This window comes from Coregonus lavaretus, assembly GCF_964263955.1.
Source record: "Coregonus lavaretus genome assembly, chromosome: 12".
Classification (NCBI taxonomy): Eukaryota; Metazoa; Chordata; class Actinopteri; order Salmoniformes; family Salmonidae; genus Coregonus; species Coregonus lavaretus.
The window spans coordinates 36,599,634-36,609,240 of NC_139999.1; positions in this window are offsets into that span (position 1 = coordinate 36,599,634).

The following is a 9,607-nucleotide window of genomic DNA, read 5'->3' on the forward strand; positions in this document are numbered from 1 at the left end:
TTTTGCATTTATACGCTGAGTGCGTTATTTTTCTCGTGCCTCCGGCTCTGTTTGTAGCCGTTCATTCTGTGGACTTTACTAAAGTATTTTTGGACTAGCATCTGTGACCTGCATCTGATTCCTACACCACACCTACGCCCGCTCTGACAGACAAATACAATTTCATTTGATTTGATTTAATGACTTCCATGATATAGATCAAATGAAGCCTGGTTTGTTCTAAGTTAACTTTTATACAGTAGCTAGTGTAACTTTAATACCTTAGCAAATCAAGGGCGTAACTTTGTGTTGCAAATTGTGGGGGTCCGGGTCAATGGGTTCCAGGGTTGTTTCTGGTGAATTTTTAAGGGAAAATACATCCCAAACTTTCCTGATACTTTGGTCAATCACAGGAGGTTGGTGGTACCTTAATTGGGGAGGGGCTCGTGGTAATGGCTGGAGCAGAATGGGTGGAATGGTATCAAATACATCAAACACGTGGTTTCCATATGTTTGATGCCATTCCATTCGCTCCATTCCAGCCATTATTATGAGCTGTCCTCCCCTAACCAGCCTCCACTGTGGTCAATATATCCCAACCACAACTGAAATACAATAATTTCGGTATTACTTTAAACTGTTGATCTAACTCTATCAGTTCAGAATGTAACCAGGCATGGCAATTTTCTGTAGAACAACTATGAGAAAGTCAGTTCTGGGGTGCATTTAGTTCGATTGAACGTTTGCTACGATGCATAATGGGTTGTACAGTGTGCCCATATTCACTGTCTTTATCATTGGATCAGTACCACTGGAATTGTTGGGGGAAGGAAATAATTTCCTCCTCCAGGCTAGATGGACGTCATATTGTAAAATTTGTGTCTCCCCTTTCCGTAGGCCTAGATTAGATGGTTGCATTCAAGACAAGGTCATTTTTACTGATCTGTTTGTCAGTGTCAGCAGAGTAGGCTACTAATTTGTGTTGTATAAAAAAATATGTTGCTTATGTCTCCAGTCATATAAAGTGTACTAGAATTGCATGAAATGTATTTATAAAAAGCCACATTTTCCCCATGCAAAGAAAGGAGAAGAAACGTCTCTGATTAGGCCTACTCTATGTCACTACACGCTCAGGCATGCATTGTTCAGAACTGTCTGTTTTGCTAACAGTGATTGAGTTATATTATTAGCCTAAATTATGACTATGCAATTTACTCATCACATTAGGAATAGTAGCCTATCTTACATTAGTCTTCAAATGCGATGATAAATGCATGCAATCCTTTATTATAAAGGTGCAATTTTATGGTGAAAAAATTGCTTCCCCAAATTTGAAACTAATGCGCCGTCTATGGATGTCGGCATTTAAAGTCAGCCTTGTTGTGACTTGATAGCGTGTATTATGCATCTATTTCACGTTCCACTGTATGCGCCGTTCCACAAGTAAATTAGTTAATTTATGATGAGGTTGAGTAGTGGTTGACATTGTATATGCCATTCTACAGACCTTTAAACCTAATATTGCGGTGATAATTAATGGTTGGGGTCATTTTTGTTCGTTTTTGCTGTTCTCCAAATAGCATTTTAGAGTTTTTTAATTGTGTAGAAATGCAGTAAATGAGCTTCAACTTCCAAAGAATTCCTTGGAGGAATACACCCCACTTTGCCATACCCTAGGCTTAGCTGAACTGATGCCACTAGTCGAGACGTTACAAATTCTCAAGTTTACATGCAGTATATGTGTAGCCGAGGGTATTTTTGCAAAAAGTCTAGTAAGTGTAAAGACCCTCATAGAGACAGAGACAGACAGACAGACAGACAGACAGACAGACAGACAGACAGACAGGCGGACGGACGGACGGACGGACGGACGGACGGACGGACGGAGGGAGGGAGGGAGGGAGGGAGGGAGGGAGGGAGGGAGGGAGGGAGAAAGACAGGGGGGGCACCTCAGATACCTTGCTCTTGTATGGTATATAAATCCAAACCAGATTATCAGGCCAGTCAGTCATGTTACAACCTGATCCACATTCCATCTCTCCCTCTGCTTCACAAATTGCTTATCATCAGTTAATAATGCTAAAAGGGGTAATACCTTCTTAGTAACACTGTTGTGCATGTACTGTTTATCAAATAGAGGTCCAACCATTTTTCTGGTTCACCTGGATTTTCACTTGATAAGTATCTGTCCTTCTGGAATTCCCTAGAGACTCAATTAGTATTTTTTGCTGGGAAATCCCATTGGCAGACATCTGTATTCCCTTCAAACTGTTATAACATTTCACATTTACATTTACGTCATTTAGCAGACGCTCTTATCCAGAGCGACTTACAAATTGGTGCATTCACCCTATAACCAGTGGGATAACCACTTTACAATATAGTTTATTTTTATTTTTTAAGAGGGGGGGGGGGAGAGGGGGGTGGGGGGGGGGTAGAAGGATTACTTTATCCTATCCCAGGTATTCCATAAAGAGGTGGGGTTTCAAATGTCTCCGGAAGGTGGTGAGTGACTCCGCTGTCCTGGCGTCGTGAGGGAGCTTGTTCCACCATTGGGGTGCCAGAGCAGCGAACAGTTTTGACTGGGCTGAGCGGGAACTATGCTTCCGCAGAGGAAGGGGAGCCAGCAGGCCAGAGGTGGATGAACGCAACGCCCTCGTTTGGGTGTAGGGACTGATCAGAGCCTGAAGGTACGGAGGTGCCGTTCCCCTCACAGCTCCATAGGCAAGCACCATGGTCTTGTAACAGATGCGAGCTTCAACTGGAAGCCAGTGGAGTGTGCGGAGGAGCGGGGTGACGTGAGAGAACTTGGGAAGGTTGAACACCAGACGGGCTGCGGCATTCTGGATGAGTTGTAGGGGTTTAATGGCACAGGCATGGAGCCCAGCCAACAGTGAGTTGCAGTAATCCAGATGGGAGATGACAAGTGCCTGGATTAGGACCTGTGCCGCTTCCTGTGTAAGGCAGGGTCGTACTCTCCGAATGTTGTAGAGCATGAACCTACAGGATCGGGTCACCGCCTTGATGTTAGCGGAGAACGACAGGGTGTTGTCCAGGGTCACGCCAAGGCTCTTCGCACTCTGGGAGGAGGACACAACGGAGTTGTCAACCGTGATGGCGAGATCATGGAACGGGCAGTCCTTCCCCGGGAGGAAGAGCAGCTCCGTCTTGCCAAGGTTCAGCTTGAGGTGGTGATCCGTCATCCATACTGATATGTCTGCCAGACATGCAGAGATGCGATTCGCCACCTGGTTATCAGAAGGGGGAAAGGAGAAGATTAGTTGTGTATCGTCAGCGTAGCAATGATAGGAGAGGCCATGTGAGGATATGACAGAGCCAAGTGACTTGGTGTATAGCGAGAATAGGAGAGGGCCTAGAACTGAGCCCTGGGGGACACCAGTGGTGAGAGCACGTGGTGCGGAGACAGCTTCTCGCCACGCCACTTGGTAGGAGCGACCGGTCAGGTAGGACGCAATCCAAGAGTGAGCCGCGCCGGAGATGCCCAGCTCGGAGAGGGTGGAGAGGAGGATCTGATGGTTCACAGTATCAAAGGCAGCAGACAGGTCTAGAAGGACAAGAGCAGAGGAGAGAGAGTTAGCTTTAGCTGTGCGGAGAGCCTCCGTGAGACAGAGAAGAGCAGTCTCAGTTGAATGACCAGTCCTGAAACCTGACTGGTTAGGATCAAGAAGGTCATTCTGAGAGAGATAGCAAGAGAGTTGGCTAAAGACGGCACGCTCAATAGTTTTGGAAAGAAAAGAAAGAAGGGATACTGGTCTGTAGTTGTTGACATCAGAGGGATCGAGTGTTGGTTTTTTGAGAAGGGGTGCAACTCTCGCTCTCTTGAAGACGGAAGGGACATAGCCAGCGGTCAAGGATGAGTTGATCAGCGAGGTGAGGTAGGGGAGAAGGTCACCGGAGATGGTCTGGAGAAGAGAGGAGGGGATGGGATCAAGCGGGCAGGTTGTTGGGCGGCCTGCAGTCACAAGTCGCAAGATTTTATCTGGAGAGAGAGGGGAGAAAGAAGTCAAAGCATAGGGTAGGGCAGTGTGAGCAGGACCAGCAGTGTCATTAGACTTAACAAACGAGGATCGGATGTCGTCAACCTTCTTTTCAAAGTGGTTGACGAAGTCATCCACAGAGAGGGAGGAAGAGGGGGGGGGGGGGGGGGGGGGGGATTCAGCAGGGAGGAGAATGTGGCAAAGAGCTTCCTAGGGTTAGAGGCAGATGCTTGGAATTTAGAGTGGTAGAAAGTGGCCTTAGCAGCAGAAACAGATGAAGAAAATGTAGAGAGGAGGGAGTGAAAAGATGCCAGGTCCGCAGGGAGTCTAGTTTTCTTCCATTTCCGCTCAGCTGCCCGGAGCTCTGTTCTGTGAGCTCGCAGTGAGTCATCAAGCCATGGAGCTGGAGGGGAGGACTGAGCCGGCCGGGAGGATAGGGGACACAGAGAGTCAAAGGATGCAGAAAGGGAGGAGAGGAGGGTTGAGGAGGCAGAATCAGGAGATTGGAGGGAGAAGGATTGAGCAGAGGGAAGAGATGATAGGATGGAAGAGGAGAGAGTAGTGGGAGAGAGAGAGCGAAGGTTGCGGCGGCGCATTACCATCTGTGTAGGGGCAGAGTGAGTAGTGTAGGAGGAGAGCGAGAGAGAAAAGGATACAAAGTAGTGGTCGGAGACATGGAGGGGAGTTGCAGTGAGATTAGTAGAGGAGCAGCATCTAGTAAAGATGAGGTCAAGCGTATTGCCTGCCTTGTGAGTAGGGGGGGACGGTGAGAGGGTGAGGTCAAAAGAGGAGAGGAGTGGAAAGAAGGAGGCAGAGAGAAATGAGTCAAATGTAGACGTAGGGAGGTTGAAATCCCCCAAAACTGTGAGGGGTGAGCCATCCTCAGGAAAGGAACTTATCAAGGCGTCAACCTCATTGATGAACTCTCCAAGGGAACCTGGAGGGCGATAGATGACAAGGATATTAAGCTTAAATGGGCTAGTGACTGTGACAGCATGGAATTCAAAATGAGGAGATAGACAGATAATATAATATAGGGAAGGGAAGGGAAAGGAGGATACCTAGTCAGTTGCACAACTGCATGCATTCAACCTAAATGTGTCTTCTGCATTTAACCCAACCCCTCTGAATTCTGTTCAATGCAGAATCTGTAGCTGTGACCCTGTGCTCAATCTCTCTCTTCCTCTATGACTCAAAGCTTACTAGACCTGGGATGAGTCGGAGAGAGCAGGCGAATACTAAAAACATTGCCTTACTAGTCCTTCATTTACAAGCACTGTAAATAAACAGAACCTTTCGGTTCTGAGAAAAAGTCATTAGAGTTACGGATCTCCAGGCTGTGGACGTTTACTCATACGGCATGATACACTTACATTACAACTGGTATGAATCAGTGAGAGTGAACTTATACCTATACAGATACAGGGCTGGAAAGATCAAACGGAGGGAAATATAGCGAAAGAGGCACCTGAGGGATACCACTGTGACAATATTGCATCTAATTCAATCTAATCTAAGTCAAATATGTACTTCATCCAGTGTCTTAGGCTGAGCCCCAGAAATAATATCTGGACATTATCAGTCGCTCATGAACAATAGACACTAGCTCAGGCCTATGACATTACAGACTTAAGAAGGAAACCTTTGCAGTACGTGGTTTGAGGTTTTGGCAGAGTCTGTGGTACAGTTTGTGTAGCACTACCCAGAAATTGTGCTGGCACAACAATATCATTATTATGTTTATCAGATACAGCACACTTGACCAGAAATCTGCACATTTTTGCAATTGCTATTTCTTTTTTATAGCTGGATGAATTGGGGCAATCTGGTTGTGGACCCATTCCTCTAACTCTTACACTTCAATGGCTGTTGCAAACTATGCTCCAGACAGAACATTCACCATCAAACCCCTTGAATCTAACCTCGTTGCCAGGCTCAATTGTTAGGGAGAGCCAGCTGGTGAACGAGATGACTCAAAATCTTAATGGAAAGGAGTAGCTGTGCTGCTTGCATGACACCACATACTCACATCACAAAAAAACTCCCAGTGAAGACTGGACCATGACAAAAACACACAAAGCCTCCTCTCCACCCCCAGAGTGTCTACGCTGTCTGCACCTTGTAAGGCTGATGACAGTGATTTGGAGGAGGTATGTGTTAGAGTGGACCTTAATGATGGCTGACAACTGCTCCATCCCAGCCGGACCCATTATATCTGTGCCGCCCCATAACTCCACTGGCACCATTGGTCTTCTATTCCAGCATGGCATACGACAATAAGGCAGACTGGCATGCCACTTCCCATCCCCACAAACACTTTTTTCACACCTCTGTCTTGTTAGGCTATTGTGCAACTGCTTGATGTTTGCTTCAGTAAATAGATGTGGGAGCCAGCTACCACTACTTAAACTACCCTGCGGCGCTTGCGGTTAGGCTGAGGGAAGCTGCTGCCAACACCAGCTGCACTATCCAGAAAATGGCTTCTCTTTGTCTTTATCTTCCACACCCTCTCCCTGCCCTGGCCTGTGAAAGGACAGAGAACAGCTGTTGTACTATCAGACCCAGTGTGTGCCAGCTCTGACATACCCTTGTGTTGACATAATAATCACAATATTGCTTTAACTACCAAACATACACAAGGGGACGAGAAGCAAGAAGATGCATTTCAGGTACCAAGACTAGATACATTGTGTGAGTTTGGGGTTGTTTTAACCATTGTGGGGTCGAAGGCAAATCAATTAAATATGTTTATTTGTTCCTGAGAAAGCAAACCTTCTGATTCAATCATATTAACTTCTTTGTTAATCATATGATGGATGGGCATCCACATAGAACCCCCAGAGGCATCAAACAGATACAGTTCTGCAGCATGTGGCTGTGTTCATTCAAAGGATGAAAGACTCTTTCAAAAATCACAACCCCAAGACCTCTGGAGGTTATTAAGATATGGGTGAACATTTCTGATGGTAGGATTTCATCAACCTCAGGATGAGGTTACGTGTAAAGGAAGGGAGAGGGCCATAGATGGGTTAGCTGACAATGTCACTAAAACGATGTGCACGCTTCAATGGGACAGAAGTTAATGTGTTGTTGTGTTTCTGGATAGCTAGCAACAATGACAAGAAGCTGCCATGTGGGGAATCATACATGGCTCATTTGAGCTAGTTCTAGCTTGTTCTTGACACCATGTCTTGTTTTGAGGTGTTTTGACTGTTGTCACGTCTATGCTAATATGGCAAAAATGTGCAAGTTAGCTAACCAACAACTGTACCAATGTATTTGAGAGACAACAAGTGCTCATTGTGCAAATGTATACATTTACATTTACATCATTTAGCAGACGCTCTTATCCAGAGCGACTTACAAATTGGATTTCAATAAACATTGGAGACTAAATATAGTTTACATGTTGTCAACCATCTAAGCCAACCCTGTCTATTTTGCCCCATAGTTGCGCACAAGTCAGTTTTGTTGCTAAATAAAGAAGAAGCAAAGACTAAGATATAAACCACTGAGGTTTCCCTACAAACAGCTGTAGAATGTTATCATTATTTGGTTGATGTATGTGCACACTGCACATGCTCAAGAAGAATGAGTTCAAGTTCAAGTTCAGACTCTTTTTCTTGGAAATCCTGCAGGCTGACCAAACTCATACATTGTGAATGAATCTTTGTTAAACTGCAGAACTGATGTCTGAAATGCCAACCTGAGTACGTCCTTGAAAAGTGTGGGGTTTTGAACATTATTGTAGCATGCCCTCATAATGATGACAAGGTGCAGGCGGATGAAAAGCTACACAAAAAAGATATCCAAAGCTGTCCATTCAAAATGATAAACTTACTGAGACTACGGTGTTTGCTGTTCCACTTACTGTATATCAGCAGCACGTTTATGGTATTCTCACACTCTGGCTTCAAACCAGTGCACTGTATCTCTGTCCCTGAGATAGTTCTGTGGTTTGGTCATTAGTATCTATTGGCACCTTGTTGCATGCTGAGGAATGTGCAGCTGTTCAGTGAAACTATGGTGTGCACTTCACTTCAGCATTTCTCCAGTGTCTCTTTAAGTCTTGTAAAAATCGATGCAGGAAAACATTGACCATTACCTTACTAACATAAATGTATCAAACCTTAACGCAAAATCGAAACGGTTATGATGGATAATGGAAAATGTACTACCCTTGCAGAGGTCAAACGATTTGACTTGAATACGGGCTTGCTTGCACAACCACTTGAAAGGAGCACTTTAATGTGGTCTATAAAGGCCATATTATATTACCCCTCATAGGCTACTTCTCTTCAAGACATACAGTGAGGGAAAAAAGTATTTGATCCCCTGCTGATTTTGTACGTTTGCCCACTGACAAAGAAATTATCAGTCTATAATTTTAATGGTAGGTTTATTTGAACAGTGAGAGACAGAATAACAACAACAAAATCCAGAAAAACGCATGTCAAAAATGTTATAAATTGATTTGCATTTTAATGAGGGAAATAAGTATTTGACCCCCTCTCAATCAGAAAGATTTCTGTCTTCCAGGTGTCTTTTATACAGGTAACGAGCTGAGATTAGGAGCACACTCTTAAAGGGAGTGCTCCTAATCTCAGTTTGTTACCTGTATAAAAGACACCTGTCCACAGAAGCAATCAATCAATCAGATTCCAAACTCTCCACCATGGCCAAGACCAAAGAGCTCTCCAAGGATGTCAGGGACAAGATTGTAGACCTACACAAGGCTGGAATGGGCTACAAGACCATCGCCAAGCAGCTTGGTGAGAAGGTGACAACAGTTGGTTCGATTATTCGCAAATGGAAGAAACACAAAATAACTGTCAATATCCCTCGGCCTGGGGCTCTATGCAAGATCTCACCTCGTGGAGTTGCAATGATCATGAAAACGGTGAGGAATCAGCCCAGAACTACACAGGAGGATCTTGTCAATGATCTCAAGGCAGCTGGGACCATAGACACCAAGAAAACAATTGGTAACACACTACGCCGTGAAGGACTGAAATCCTGCAGCGCCCGCAAGGTCCCCCTGCTCAAGAAAGCACATATACAGGCCTGTCTGAAGTTTGCCAATGAACATCTGAATGATTCAGAGGAGAACTGGGTGAAAGTGTTGTGGTCAGATGAGACCAAAATCGAGCTCTTTGGCATCAACTCAACTCGCCGTGTTTGGAGGAGGAGGAATGCTGCCTATGACCCCAAGAACACCATCCCCACCGTCAAACATGGAGGTGGAAACATTATGCTTTGGGGGTGTTTTTCTGCTAAGGGGAAAAAACAAAACACACGGCCAAGGCAACAAAGGAGTGGCTCAAGAGGAAGCACATTAAGGTCCTGTAGTGGCCTAGCCAGTCTCCAGACCTTAATCCCATAGAAAATCTGTGGAGGGAGCTGAAGGTTTGAGTTGCCAAACGTCAGCCTCAAAACCTCAATGACTTGGAAAAGATCTGCAAAGAGGAGTGGGACAAAATCCCTCCTGAGATGTGTGCAAACCTGGTGGCCAACAACAAGAAACATCTGACCTCTGTGATTGCCAACAAGGGTTTTGCCACCAAGTACTAAGTAATGTTTTACAGAGGGGTCAAATACTTATTTCCCTCATTAAAATGCAAATCAATTTA